The sequence below is a fragment of the Galeopterus variegatus genome, unplaced genomic scaffold (assembly GCF_000696425.1).
Source record: "Galeopterus variegatus unplaced genomic scaffold, G_variegatus-3.0.2 Scaffold212, whole genome shotgun sequence".
Taxonomy (NCBI): domain Eukaryota; kingdom Metazoa; phylum Chordata; class Mammalia; order Dermoptera; family Cynocephalidae; genus Galeopterus; species Galeopterus variegatus.
In genome coordinates this window covers 425,882-439,794 of record NW_007726323.1, presented here as the reverse complement: position 1 = coordinate 439,794, position 13,913 = coordinate 425,882, and the positions used below count along the sequence as shown (strand labels likewise).

At 53.7% G+C, this 13,913-nt stretch overlaps 1 protein-coding gene across 3 annotated transcripts in view; it reads right to left on the bottom strand.

Moving 5' to 3' along the window:
• The window catches only part of PDGFRB (platelet-derived growth factor receptor, beta polypeptide), a 41,623-nt gene extending 27,981 nt beyond the window's left edge, over nucleotides 1-13,642 (bottom strand). For all 3 annotated transcript variants that reach the window (XR_550035.1, XM_008565902.1, XM_008565903.1), the window contains exon 1: nucleotides 13,365-13,642. The gene's annotated coding sequence lies outside the window, so the exon portion shown is untranslated. The remainder of the gene's footprint in view (nucleotides 1-13,364) is intronic.
• Nucleotides 13,643-13,913: the final 271 nt, after the last annotated feature.

Sequence of the window (13,913 nt, the reverse complement as noted above, 5' to 3'; positions counted from 1 at the left end):
CTAGGACATGGGAGTCACAGTCAGGGAGCAGGCACCCTCCCAACCTGCCATACTCTCCTGCCCAGGGAAGCCCCTGAAGCAGAGAGAGGGAGGCAAGCCCTTGAAGAGAGTCCTGCATGCCAGGAAGCCCTCATGATTTCTCCTGTTTTGGCCAGGTTTGAGGGGCAGGTCCAAAGATGGGGTCATTGTCCAGCTCCTCACGGTGAATCAGAGAAACGCTTTAGGGGAGTGGAGTGAGGGCCCCAAGTCCAGCGGCGCATGCTTGAGAGTCATTCTCAGGGCCCCAGCCTTCTCTCCCCCCCCGTACATACAATTCTCCACTCTTTTCCCACCACCTTAATCTAAATAAATCCAGTCCATCTTGGCCACATCCGCCAGCAGCAGCAGCTTCCCTCTCTCAGGGTCCTGAGTCTCCCACGACACAGGCAGGCTAGGGAGGGGGCCCTGCATCACTGCAGGGGTTGGGGGGAGGCCAGTACACGGTGACCACATGTGCACAGCACAGACGCCTGCCTACATGCTTGCTCACACGCTTCTCTGAAACATATACATGTTCAACAGGCTGTGTGTGTGCCCAGCCCTCACACCAGCACTAAAAATGCACACGCCCACACAGAACACGCGTGCATGCAGCTCTCACCATGCCCAGCACACAGCACAGACTGCTGCCTGGGTGCTCTCCCATGCAATAGATCACATGGGTACCCAGCACATACAACATGCACAGAGCATGTGCACACAGGACCCCAAACTCACCTGAACACACATCCATGTGCTGCACAGACAAGGCAGACAGCGACATGTGTGGTGCATTTACTGCACCATTTACTGCACTCTGAGCATTGGACACCTATTGACTCACTTGATCTCATCTTTATGAGGTAGATACAATGATCATTCCCGTTTTATAAGTGGGGAAACTGAGGCAGACAGCACTTAAGAAACTTGCCTAGGAACGCAGAGACAGGCAAGGTACAGCAGAGATTGAAGCACGGCAGTGTGACCCCATGCCGTATGCCACCTGGCTCCCCCACTTCTCTGATCCATGTATGTGTTTGGTTGGGCCTGGCGAGACAGCAGTGGGACTGCTAGAAACAGTCGAAATTGAGATTTATTTAGCTGCGAATCAACAGGACTTGGTGATTGCATATTCGGGGAGCTGGACAGGGAGGTATTGTAGATGAGCCTGCACCCCCGTTTCCAGCTTGGAATACTGGGGTGGGGGTGGGGGTGGTGCATGAGTGTGTGTGTGTGTGCTGGGGAATTATGCCATTTTCTTAGGCGAGGATGAGGCCAAAGAGCAGGATTGAGAGCTGCCTCTCAGCAGGTTTAGGAAGTGGAGGTGCCTGTCAGCACTGAGTGGGCAATGAGACACTCAGTCTGGAGGTGGGGAACAGGATGGGCAGAAACAGCAGCGAGATAGGGATGGGAGAAGCCCTGCTGTGGAGACGAAGGGGTGCTTGGGGGTAGGCCATCTCAGGCAGGGATGCTCTAAATAAACAGGATGCCCGAGGGAGAAGGAGGCCCAGCCATGGGGTCACAGGGACAGAATTTTGGAATGTCAGAGCTCCACAGACCTCAGGGATCAACTATCTGATCCAACCACCTTCCTGTGCCCCATTGTACAGGTGAGAAAACTGAGTCTTAGAGAAGGAAGGTGAGCAGTCCCACTGTTTTGGCCTAAGGAAGATGGGCCTCAGTGGTCAATAGGGCACTAAAGCTCACCTGACTGGGCAGCTCCCTGCCTCCAGCCCTCGCTTGGATGTAAGGCTGGGGGCTCAGGACCCACGGTTATGATTACAGCTGCTGCCCCCTCACTCTCCACAGCACTCCCTGTCCTGCCATACAATGGCCTTTGTATCAGTCACTTTCCCTGCACCATCCCAGCCAGGCAGGGATGGGCTACTGAAACGCAGAGAAGGTGACTCGCTAAGTTGCTGGAGAAAGTGGGACACAGACTCCCGTCTCCTAACCAAGGCCAGTCCTCTCCTACACACCAGGGGCAATTCGCAACCCCTGGGACAGACTTTAGAATGGGAGTAAAGGGACCCGGGTTCTAGTCCCAGCTCTGTCCCCCACTTGTAGTACAGCAGTTTCCCTTTATACGTGGGAGATATGTTCCAAGACCCTCAGTCGATGCCAGAAATGTGTGTGTGTGTGTGCGTGTGTGTGTGTGTGCGTGTGTGTGTGTGTGCGTGTGTGTGTGTGTGCGTGTGTGTGTGTGTGCGTGTGTGTGTGTGTGCGTGTGTGTGTGTGTGCGTGTGTGTGTGTGTGCGTGTGTGTGTGTGTGCGTGTGTGTGTGTGTGCGTGTGTGTGTGTGTGTACAGAGAGAGTCCAGAACCCTATATACGCTGTTTTTTCCTATGCATACATACTTATGATAAAGTTTAATTTATAAATTAGGCACAGTAAGAGAATAAGAACAATAACTAATAATAACATAGAACAATTATAACAATATGCCAGCATCACTACTTTTGCACTTTGGGGCCATTATTAAGTAAAATAAGGGTTACTTGAACACAAGCACTGTGACACGGCAGTCTGACAGTCATCTGATAACCGAGAGGGCTACTAAGTGACTAACGGGCCAGTAGCATATTCATCGTAGAAATGCCGGACAAAGGGATGTACTTGAACACAAGCACTGTGACACGGCAGTCTGACAGTCATCTGATAACCGAGATGGCTACTAAGTGACTAACGGGCCAGTAGCATATTCATCGTAGAAATGCCGGACAAAGGGATGATTCACATCCAGGGGGCACAGAGCAGGACGGTGCAAGATTTCATCACGTTACTCAGAATGGCTTGCAATTTAAAACTCATGAATTATTTCTGGAATTTTCCATTTGATATTTTTTGACCACAGTAGGCCACGGATAATTGAAACCATGGAAAGTGAAACCACGGATAAGCAGGGGACAACTGAACAGTCCTGCTCCTCTCTGAGCCTCAGTTTCCCCATCTGTACAACGGGGTGGGCAGAGTTGACATGTTGCAGCTCTCAGGACCTTGCTCTGGAAGGCAGCTGAGCTGAGTTGGAATGCTGGGGTGGGGGTGGGGACACTGGGGAGGGGCCCTGCCGGGATGTCATGACTCAGCTCAGAGAAGGCAGCCAGTTCCAGGCCTGGGAGTGTGTGGGGGCAAGAGGCATCTGGAGCCAGAGATGGAGTCCTTTCGCCAGCAGCTGGAGAGTGCGAGAAGGACAGCAGCAGAGCCTAGCCCAGGCAGAGAATCTGGCTTGTGTGGCCTTCCCCATGGACTGAGATGTAGGTGTGATCTTGCAGCATGGGTCAGGGAACACACCCGGGGAGCCAGGGAGGAGAGCAGGGTCCGGAGGGTGGAGGGCAGTTACTGGTTGGGGGAGGAGAAATCTGGGAAGGGGCTCCCACCTGACCCCCTCAATTCTATGCCCCACTTCTATCTGTTAGAGAAGGCTCACCACCCCTCTCCTAAACAATGAATCTCCCACAAGCCTCAGGATCACACTGAGGGCTAGAGAGGGTGAGCAACCTGGCCCAAATCACACAGCGATGAAGCTTGATCACCAGGCCCAGCTCTCTATGCCAGACTGCTTCTACACCCAGGGGGCCTTCATGTTTTCCAGGTATCTGTAAAGTCCCCCTGAACAAAGCAGCAGAGATCTGATAAGCTGGGGCCTCCCACAGGCTCTAGCTGTTCTGGAAGTTCAAGTGGATGGAAGAACAGTGCCAGTTCCATGGACTGCCATTCTATCTCTCACCCCCATACCCCCAGCACAGCTTGGTTGCCTCTGGCTGCCCCCCTCTGCCCCTCCTCTCCTGGCTCTTCACTTCCATCTGTCCCCTCTCACCTGTTCTCACACCCAGCCAGAGGAACCTTTTTGAAATGACTCTGTCTGACTCTGTCCCTCCCCTGGTCCATCTGTGGCTCTCCATCACCCCCAGGTAAAGGCCGCTTTCCAGCCCAGCCTTTAAGAACCCTCACACCCTGGCCCTGCACGGCTCCATCAGGACCGATGGAGGAAGGCTGCTGCCCTCCCAGCTCCCTAGGGCCCAAGTCAGGCCCCACACTCGTCACTCACTCTGGGCTCCTCTCCCCATGAGGTCTCCCCAGGGACACAATGGAAAGAAATGACCTATTTTCTGGAAGTCTAAAATAAAATGAAACATCTGTCTGGAACGGAGCCAGGCTGATAAAGAACGGACTGATCCCCCAGCCTGAGCCCCCTCTGCAGCATGCACCCCCTCACTCACCAGAGTGTGCGTGTGCTTGGGGGAGGGGCCGAGGGCTCAGCTACTTGGAACAGCGCGTGGGAAAGCACTCAGTGTGTGCCTCACGGCCGCTGGGGGCCCAAGGGAGGGGCCCTGGGTCCCCATGCAGGCTGGGAACCAGCCTGAGAAGGAGGTCAGTGAGGGAGGGAGGCCCGCTGCATGCCGCCTGCTGCCTGCCGAACAAGCACATCCTGCCTCCTGTGGCTCCTCTCAGGCCCTCTGCTCAGCCCCTACGGCCTCCAGGCCATATGGCCTGCCTCTGCCCAGGCCCAGTGAATCCCTGGCCCAGAGTTCCTTAGACACCATCTGAGCCCCCAAAAGCCCTTTCAAAAGGAATAGGGACTTAGATAGCCTTGAAAATAACAACAAGAATAATAATAGATACTTCTGATTTAGTATTTATCAGCCGCTAAGGGCTGAGCTCTCGAGTGAATGATCTCGCCCAGTCCTCAGAACAATCCCATGCCACCAGTGCTGCTTCCCCATTTTACAGATGAGGATACTGAAGTGATGTCTTGTGCCCAAGATCAGAGATCTTGCCAAGGGTAGGTCCATTGTTCAATCCTTGGCAGACTGGCTCCAGAGAACTCAGGCTCAACACCCATGTGACAGTTTAAAGGGGAGACAGTCACACTACTTTTCACAGAGACCTACATTCTTAGGGCTGGGAGGGCCACACATACTCCTGCTCACATCTCCCCTTGTCTCTCTGCAACTGCACACCTCCCGTGACAGGGGTCTCACCACCTCATCTGCAGCCCATTCCATTCCTGGGCAGCTCAGGACCTTCAGAAGTTGGACTATTAGAGAATTTCTTTAGGACAGTGAGCACAATCTGTCTCATTGTGTCCTCTACTATTGGTCCTGCTTCTAGCCACCAGCCAGCCCCCCCTCCCAAGCCCCCACCCCAGGACATCTTTCTTCCCATTCATTTTTCTGATGCCCCCAATCTGAAAAACAAACAAAAGCTCCTACTAATTTGGAGCCAGGCACTCTGCTAAATGAGGTGATCTGGGGATTCTGTTTCACCCTAATAATAACCTTTGAAGGGGTTACACTCATTATTCTCATTTCACAGAGGAGGAAACTGAGTCTGTAAGAAGTTTGGTAACTTGCCCAAGGTCACACAATAAGCAATAAGCAAAGGAGCTGAGATGCAGACTCAGGCCAGTCTGACTCCAAAGCCTGTATTCTTAACCACCATGACACTGCTGTCTCCTGCCCAGAAACAGCTCTGTCCACGTAGAAATGCCTCCACGTGGGGCTCACCCTACTAGGGTCCATACAGAACCCAGGCTCTTGGGGACAGAAGGATCTTCAGAGGTCAGAGTCCTGCCCCTGCCCTCACTATGGGGCAGTGTGTGCAGAGGGCCTACCCTGGGTCACCCAGTAACTTGAAAGTCAAGACAGGGACAGAACTCAGGATCTTTCTGCCACTTCACTGCAGAGGCTAAGGGTCAGTGCATAAGGTTGAGGAAAGCCTGGGTCTGGCAGGGGCAGTGCCTAAGCAGGGTCTCTGGGCTGCCTTGAGGCCTGTCCCAAGGGCCTCTGAGATGGAGTGTCCAGGCAATCGGACTAGGTGTGTGGCCAGCTCTGCCACAGGCCTGCTGTACTTAGGGTCCAGGCCTGCCCCTTCTGGGGCCCCAGAAACCCTTTCACTGTTCACAGAGGGCTGGGGCCTCTGCAGCTGCAGAGTTCCAGGCCTCCACCATCCCTCGGCTGCCCTCCCTACCCCCCATCCCCCAGAGCCTCATCTCCGGCCGGTGCCATGGCAACGGAGAGCGCCAGGCCCTGGCAGCCAAAGGAGCCCCTGAGAGGGGTCCCAGGCTGAGGCTGGGGAGGGGGGTGCGGCAGGCGCAGACAAGCAAACCTTCTGTTCCCCGGGCTGCTGCCAGCCTGGATAGCCATGAGCTGGGGCGGGGGCCGCAAATAGAATGGGTTCTCAGAGCCAAGTGGGCAGGGGGCAGGCAGTCTTCAGGGCCAGTTCATACTGACCCATCAGCACGCAGCCTTCCCCCACCAGCCCAGAGCCGCAAATCAGGCAGGGGTAGCTAGCTAACAAGAAAACCTGCCATTAATTGGTGCCAATTACAGGACATTGAGATTCCCCTCAGAGCCCTCCTGGGCAGCAGATCAGGAGGGGAGAAAACTCTCGCATTTCATTTACCCTCTCACTTTCCCAGCATTTGTTCTCCCACTCCTTCCTTCAGTCATTCACCCTCTGATTCTCCCATGTGCTGTTACATAGCATCTGTGCCTCGGTTTCCTCACCTGTAAATGGAGGCTCGTCACTGACTTGTTGAGGCTGTTGAAGGAGTTAATAACAGCAAAATGATCAGAACAGGGCCAGCATGCAGCCCTCTGCAAAGTCAGAGGCCATGTTATTATTGTTATCCACTTACTCATGGGAGATAAGTCATTCACCCACTCAGCCTTGAGTGCATAGTCGAGACCTCGCTGGACTAGGCTGGTCAGCAAAGGCATGCGTGTGACAAGTGAGATGGTGTGGGAAAGCCTCTCCCAACAGGTTTCCTCAGCAAGGGTAGCTACTGCTATTATTGGTATTGTCGGTGGCACCAACCCTTCCTAGGCACTGAGGCTCAGCGAGGAGGGTCTCATCCCAGCATCTCAGGAATTTAGTGTTCACCCTGGGGCCGGAAGGCAAGTCTAATGACTCCCAGTCCACTGTTTGCACACTTTCTTTCCCTTACCTTTGTCTTAGTCCCCTAATTTGATGTCCCATAAATCAGGAAACCCACTTAACAATTATCTGGCACCTCTCCAAGTTCCTAACATGGGATTAGGCCTACAGTAGGTGCTCAATAGATGCTTACACAGCATGAGAGATCAAATGGCTAGGTAGGGTCAGCTCTTCTGGTTCTCAGGTCTGGGACCTCAGCTGACCCCTAGGGAACTGGGATGGGCAGGCAATGGTGACCCTTTCCTTCCAGAGAGATGATGGGGACAGACTGGTGGGGACAAAACAGACATGTGGGACTCTGAAGCCAGCAGGCTGTGCCTGATGCCAACTAAGGCAGCAATTCCAGCTTGAAGGCACCTAATCCCTGGTCCAAGCCCCAACTCTACTATTTTGTTAACTGTGTGACCTCGCTGAGTATAACTTCTCTGAGTCAATTCCCTGGAAAGTGGCATGAGACTTCCTTTACCATTGCTGTGAGGGTTAGAGATGATGATGAAAAGCATTTGCTGCATAATAGGTGCTCAGTAAAGAAACTACCATGATTACATGATTATTCCAGTAGGGAGGGGGGAGCAGGACTTCCTGAGGGAGGTGGCCTTGAGCTAGGTCTCTGGGGTTTAGTTGAATTCTTTGACAGCGGATGGCAGGGAAGGGTATTCCACAGGGCTCTGTGTGAGCAAAGTTGGGGAGCAGGAGGAGGCAAGGCATCTGAAGAGATGACAGAGAGAAAGCTGATAGACTAGAAATTGGGGCTCTTCAGCAAGAGGCAGGTGATGGGCAGGGGAGGTTAGTTGAATTCTTTGACAGCGGATGGCAGGGAAGGTATTCCACAGGGCTCTGTGTGAGCAAAGTTGGGGAGCAGGAGGAGGCAAGGCGTCTGAAGAGGTGACAGCGAGAAAGCTGATAGACTAGAAATTGGGGCTCTTCAGCAAGAGGCAGGTGATGGGCAGGGGAGGAGGGCAGAGGTAGATGTGGAAAAGGTTTGGGGTGTTCGGTAAGGATTTGAGCTTTGACCTGGAGGCACCAGAAAGCCAACTTTTCAGGGCGTTCATAGTGATGGTGGGTGGTCAGTGATAATGCTGTAAGTCCAAGCACTCGGTGGGGGCCTCCACACAGGAGAGCGACATGAGCAGGCTGGCATTTTGTGGGAGGCTGTGCATTAAGATAGGGACAGTGGAGACAGTGAGGCCAGTTTCAGGGATGAAGCCATCCCAAACCCAATCTGAATTCCCTCGCAGGACCAACTACGTGATTTGCAGGGCAAATGCAAAATGAAAATGCAGGCTCCTCATTAAAAATTATTGAGAATTTCAAGCTGGTGGCTGCAGAGCGATAAACTAAGCACAGGTCCTTCTAATTATGGGGCCCTCATGAAGTTGAATAAGTCATTCACCCACTCAGCCTTGAGTGCATAGCCGAGACACAGTGCTGTGGTTGAGAGGGGCAAGGGCTTCTGTGACATATTTACAAAGCTGAATCCTGTCCCCTCCACCCCAACTGTGCCCCAGGCCCTGGCTTAGCCTCAGGAGTGGAGAAGCTGGCAAGGTCACAGCCCTTGGGGTTCCACTTCCCAGGAAGAGAAGGTAAACAGGGCAACAACAGGATGTGCTAAAATAGCCACAAGGTTCTCATGGGCTAAGGGCACAGCTGGATGGACATCTGGGGTCACTGAGTTTCCCCCTTGGCCTCCCCCCACTTTACATAAGAGGAAACTATGGCCACAATGGAGAACGGCTGTGACCAAAGGCTCCGTTGTCCAGAAAACTACCCAGGGGAGTTCCATCTCTGGTCGGGGTGGCTGTGCTCCTCTTCAGCCCACACTCTGCCCTTGGCCTCACCCCAGAGAGACCTGCAGGCCGTTGTCCAGAAAACTACCCAGGGGAGTTCCATCTCTGGTCGGGATGGCTGTGCTCCTCTTCAGCCCACACTCTGCCCTTGGCCTCACCCCAGAGAGACCTGCAGGCTGAGCCCTGGAGGGCAGAGGTGGAGCTGAGCCCCTCCAGGCCTTTAGAGAGAGGTGGAGATACAGTACCTGTGCCGGCACAAAGGGAAGCCCGGGCCCAGGGCTCGGCACATCACTGGTGATCAAGATGGCTACAGGTGCATCCCTCCCCTCTCTGGCCCTCAGTTTTCCCTCCAAAAATAAGTAAGTCAAACGAGGTGGCCCCAAAAGGTTTTTGCATCTCTGACATTCAGAAACTTTCTGATCCCCTGGCCCTCCCAATGGGACAGCCCTCTCCATCAGAGGGTGGAGAAGTCGGTATCTCTGGCAGATGAAAGGTTTCGAGCACCTGAGACATCAAATAGCCCTGATCTGAAGTGAGAAGAGAAAGTATTAATGCAGTTAAAGCAATGCACTTTGATTTTTTGGGCGGGGTTCCCCAGAAAGCATCTGGGGGGCCCTAGGGCCAGGGCCAGGGGCTTCAGGAAGCTCTGTTTCCCGTGGCTCTGGACCTGAGGGCTTGGGAGGGACGTGAGGTGGACTTCTACACTGGAAGCAACAAGTGTGTACATTCCACATTCACTCCTACCATAGGTCCATTCCTCCCCTCGCCTCTGGACCCCATCATTCATCTGGGCCAAAGCCTTGCTTCCTCTTGAAATCAGAGCACTGGAAGGGACCTAAAGGGTCCCAGCATCCACACACAGCCCCTAACAGGTCTACGTGCTCAACCCTCCTTGCTCAGTATCCCAGAAAAATGGGCATGTGGGCTCTTTGGGAACGTGCCCTCAGAGCTCGCCGAGAAACTGAGCACATTAAAAGGCCACTCTAATTGTTAGAAAGTTCCTGCCTATTATTAGAGGTTAAAGTTTTCCATTAGTGGTCATCGATCCTGACTTCTTTCTGTAATGTGTAGAGAAAGGGTAAGAAAAAATCCTTTTCATTGTGAAGTTAAATATGCATGATCCCTGAGTACACAGCAGGGCTTGTGCAGCTGCCAATGGGGGCTGGTGCAGTATGGAATCCTGGAATTGTTTTAGGGCTGGAAGGGAGCTAAGAGATCATCTAGGTCAACCTCCTTGTTTGACTGATGGGAAAACTGATGCCCAGAGAGGGACCGACTTGCCCACAGTCACATAGGGTTCTAGGGTCTGACTATCAGAGCTTAGGCTGGATCCCCAAGGGTGTCAGGGGGCCCACACAGGCTCTCATCATGGGGCTCTGAAGTCAGAAATACTCGGGTGCAAATCCCAGCTCCACCACTTCCTGATTGTGGGACTTTGGGCAACTGACTTAATCTCTCTGGGCATTTCCTCATCTGTAAAATGGGAAGAGTTTATAGCTACTCCTCAAGGTTGTTGCGATGATTAAATTAGTCCAGCAAATACTTAATAAGAACTTCAGGAATGCCAGGCATGTTTAAGCACTGAGGAATACAGCAGTGAACTGCAAGGTATGGATGCAGAGCACAGTTAAAGTGCACATGGAGAGCGCTCAGAAAGGGCTGGCTCCTGTTGTATCATCCTGCTCACTCTGCTTCTTAGCTGAGACGCTACAAGCTCTGACCTTGGGGAGGTCCCCAACACCACTTCCCTTTCTTCCCCTCTCCCCATGTTGGGACAACTGTGAAAAAAATCCCATTCCTAGGACCCACTGCCCACTGGGTTCTGAACCATGTGCAAGAAATGGGTGGGTGTTTCAGGGATGTCTGGGGACACTCTCATTCCCTCCTCCCTCTCCACCACACCCAGCAGCCTGTCCTGTGCAAAACACCCAGAGTCCCCTCCTGCAGCCCGGAAGGCAGCTGGTCTCAGAGCCTGACCTAGAAGGATGGGCATGGGCCTTTAGAATACACGTGGTGTCCATGGGCATAGCCCTTTGTGGGTTACAGGCCAATTTCATAGCTATGTGGTCCTGTGCAGGAGGCAGGTAGAGTGGCCCTCTCCTAGCCAGTGGCCTTAGGCCTGCTGGGTGAAGTGTAGGAACCATGCTGAGTGCCTTACTTATGCTGTTATCTCATGGAACCCACATACTGCCCTGCTGCCCACAGAAGAGACTGAGGCCCAAAGAGGTAAAGCAGTTGCCCATGGTCACACAGTCTACCAGAAGCTGAATTGGATTGATGCATGGTCATCTGATGCCCAAGCCTCATGTTCTTTGTCCATGGTGCCCACTGCCTCCCAGATGTGGAAGCAGCCCAGAGAAGGGACATGGGGGTCTTAGGTTGGCCACACAGTGGATTTGAGTTGAACCAGGGCAAATAACAGGTCTCGTGACTCTGAATCCATGGTGCTTTCTGCCCCCTGCCCCACATCTGCGGGCAATAACAAGTCCCAGCTCTTCTTCCCACAGAGGAGGGAGGGCTGCCTGATAACTACTATCTGAAAGCAGGGAAGGAGGGTGCTGACCAGATGGTCTCCTTCCTCTCTCAGAACCAAGCCAGGGCCCGGGCGGACCTTGGAGCCGTCAGACCTGAGGCTGTACTTCCTGCTGGGGAAGGGGTGAAGCCAGAAGCAGGCTCTGTAGGAGGATGGAGACTTTCCCCTCTGACCAGGAGCTCCCTGGGTAGCGTGGGGGTTTAGCCTTTGGATTTAGGCAGACGGAGGCCTCAGTACCAACTCTACTAATGGTGTGACTCTGGGAAAGTCACTTAGCTTCTCTGAGCCTCAGTTTCTTCATCTGCAGAATTGGGGTAATAACAACACTGGTCTCAAAGACTTGCTTATGAGGATTACAAGGTGTGTCAGGTACCAGGCTCTGTGCCTGCATGGGGTAGGTGCTCAGTGATGCAGACTACCATGACTCTATGCCCCTCAAGGGTATGGATTTAGCGCCTACCGCTTGGAGACAGGGGAGAACTGCATGAGTTCAGTACATCTTGTTAGAGGCCTCTGTGCACTCAGGTGCACAGAGGCAAGCAGAGATGCTCCTCTCTGCTTGTAACAGAAAAATGCAGTCTAGAGGAGCCACATGATGTCCCAGAAGGACACCTGAAGGAAGGCAGGAGGCCTGGGTCAGGTCTCACACTTGGGAACAGAAGGTCTTCAGTGAGTCCCTCCTCCCTTTCACCAGCACATTTTCTCAGCCTCACTGCCTGCCCAGGGCTGGGCACTGGGAGCTGAACACAAGAGGGGTCAGCCTGGGGCCTAAATAACCTCAAGTGTGCAAACAGAACACAAACAGAAGAGCACCAAACAACACGCTCCAGCACGAAGTGTATGGCAAGCATTTGGAAGACTGGAAGAGCCAGAAGGCTGCCTGGAAGAGGTGGAGTAGAGAGGGTCCTTGGAAAAAAAGTGATGAGGAAGGGCATTCCAGGGGGAGGGGATGGGGAGGGCAAATGCCTACAGGCAGGATGGTGCAAATTCCTTTTGGGAATTCTGGAATCTGACAGGCAAGAACAAAAGGCCCAAGTTTGGAGCAATGGGGTAGGGGGAGGATACAACCTCTCCAAACTGCCACTTAATAGCTATGTGGCTACAATTATTAAACTGCTGTGAGCCTCAGTTTCCTCATGTGTAAAGTGGAGGTAAAAACAGTCCCTGCCCCTGGGGTTGCTGGTGAGCATTACGCAAGTTCATTCTCATCAAGCGTTCAGCACAGTCCTGGCATGCAGTAAGTGTTGGTCAGTGGTAGCCGCTGTTAGGAGTTGGGGCTTTCTGCAGGCACTAGGGAGCCACAGAAGGATTCTAAACAGGAGACGGTATGACCAGATGAATGTTTTAGGATGGAGTGGAGAAGGGGCAGAGTCCAGAAGAAGGGAGACAGCAAGGAGACCTGAGCAGCCGCCTGGGACTGAAAGAAATGGTCCAGTGGCAGACCCTCTCTTTACAGAAGAGCCCCCACATCTGACAGCCGGGTCCCAGCCCCCCAGCCCCGGTCACATAGCCACTAGGCTGGATTGCCACAGCCCCCTCACTCTCGAACTTTCCCAGCCCCTGGAGGTTTGAAAGGACATCTTAGGAATCTAGAAAATTTGCAGATCCATTTAAATCCCCAAAGGTTGCCTGGCGGCTAACTGGCCTAGAGCCAGATGATTCTTAGAAACAAGGCTTGGGCCAAGGTAAAGGGCTATGGTTCTGAGGTTCCCAGGCCCCTGCTAGGTCCCCTTTCTGTGTATCCCATTTGCCATCTCCCAGTTCCCCTTCCCTCCCTTTCCCAGCTCTCCCCACCCCCCATAGACTGTGCTGTGCTTTGGAGGCCCCCATTCGGCACCTAGAAACCTCTGGGGGTTGTGTGATGAGGGCAGGGTGCAGCAAGGTTGAGGAGACAGAGTCCACTCACCCCAAAGCAGGGTAAAGGAGAGAACTGGCTCCTACAGCCCTGACATCACCACAGCTTCCCAGCCTCCTCCCATCTGGTTTTGTTAAAAATATTTTCCATTTTTTTACCTATCCAAAGAGGCACAGGCTGGAACAAGGGGACAGGGCACAGGGCAGGGGCTCCCACCTTTCCCAGCACTTACCTTGCTGCCAATGGCTTCTGGTGTGGCACAGTTTCAAGCTCTGGACTGTCACCCCCTCCAGGAAGTCCTCCTTACTGCCCTCTCCCCGTTATCAGAAAGACTTTGCTGGACCTGAAATGAGCAACAGCTGGGTAGAAGGGCAGGCAGGACTGTTGCGGAGACTCAGAAGAGTGAAGGAGGCGGCCGCAGGCGTGAGGAGTGGCCCAGCTTCGCCTCACTCCCAAAGCATCCTTCGGGAGGAGCAGAGCTGCCAGGAGGGGCCGCCCTGGGTCTGGCTGTCTGTTTGGGCAGGGCACGGCTGCTGCCGGGCGGCCGCAGGCGTGAGGAGTGGCCCAGCTTTGCCTCACTCCCAAAGCATCCTTCGGGAGGAGCAGAGCTGCCAGGAGGGGCCGCCCTGGGTCTGGCTGTCTGTTCGGGCAGGGCACGGCTGCTGCCGCCTCGGCTGGTTTGAAGAGCCCGGCTCTCCCTTGGTCTTGATCTCCTCTTCTCTGGATGCAAGTTGCTCACAGAGCGACCTCAGGTCCCAGATAAGGCGGGCAGGGACTGCCG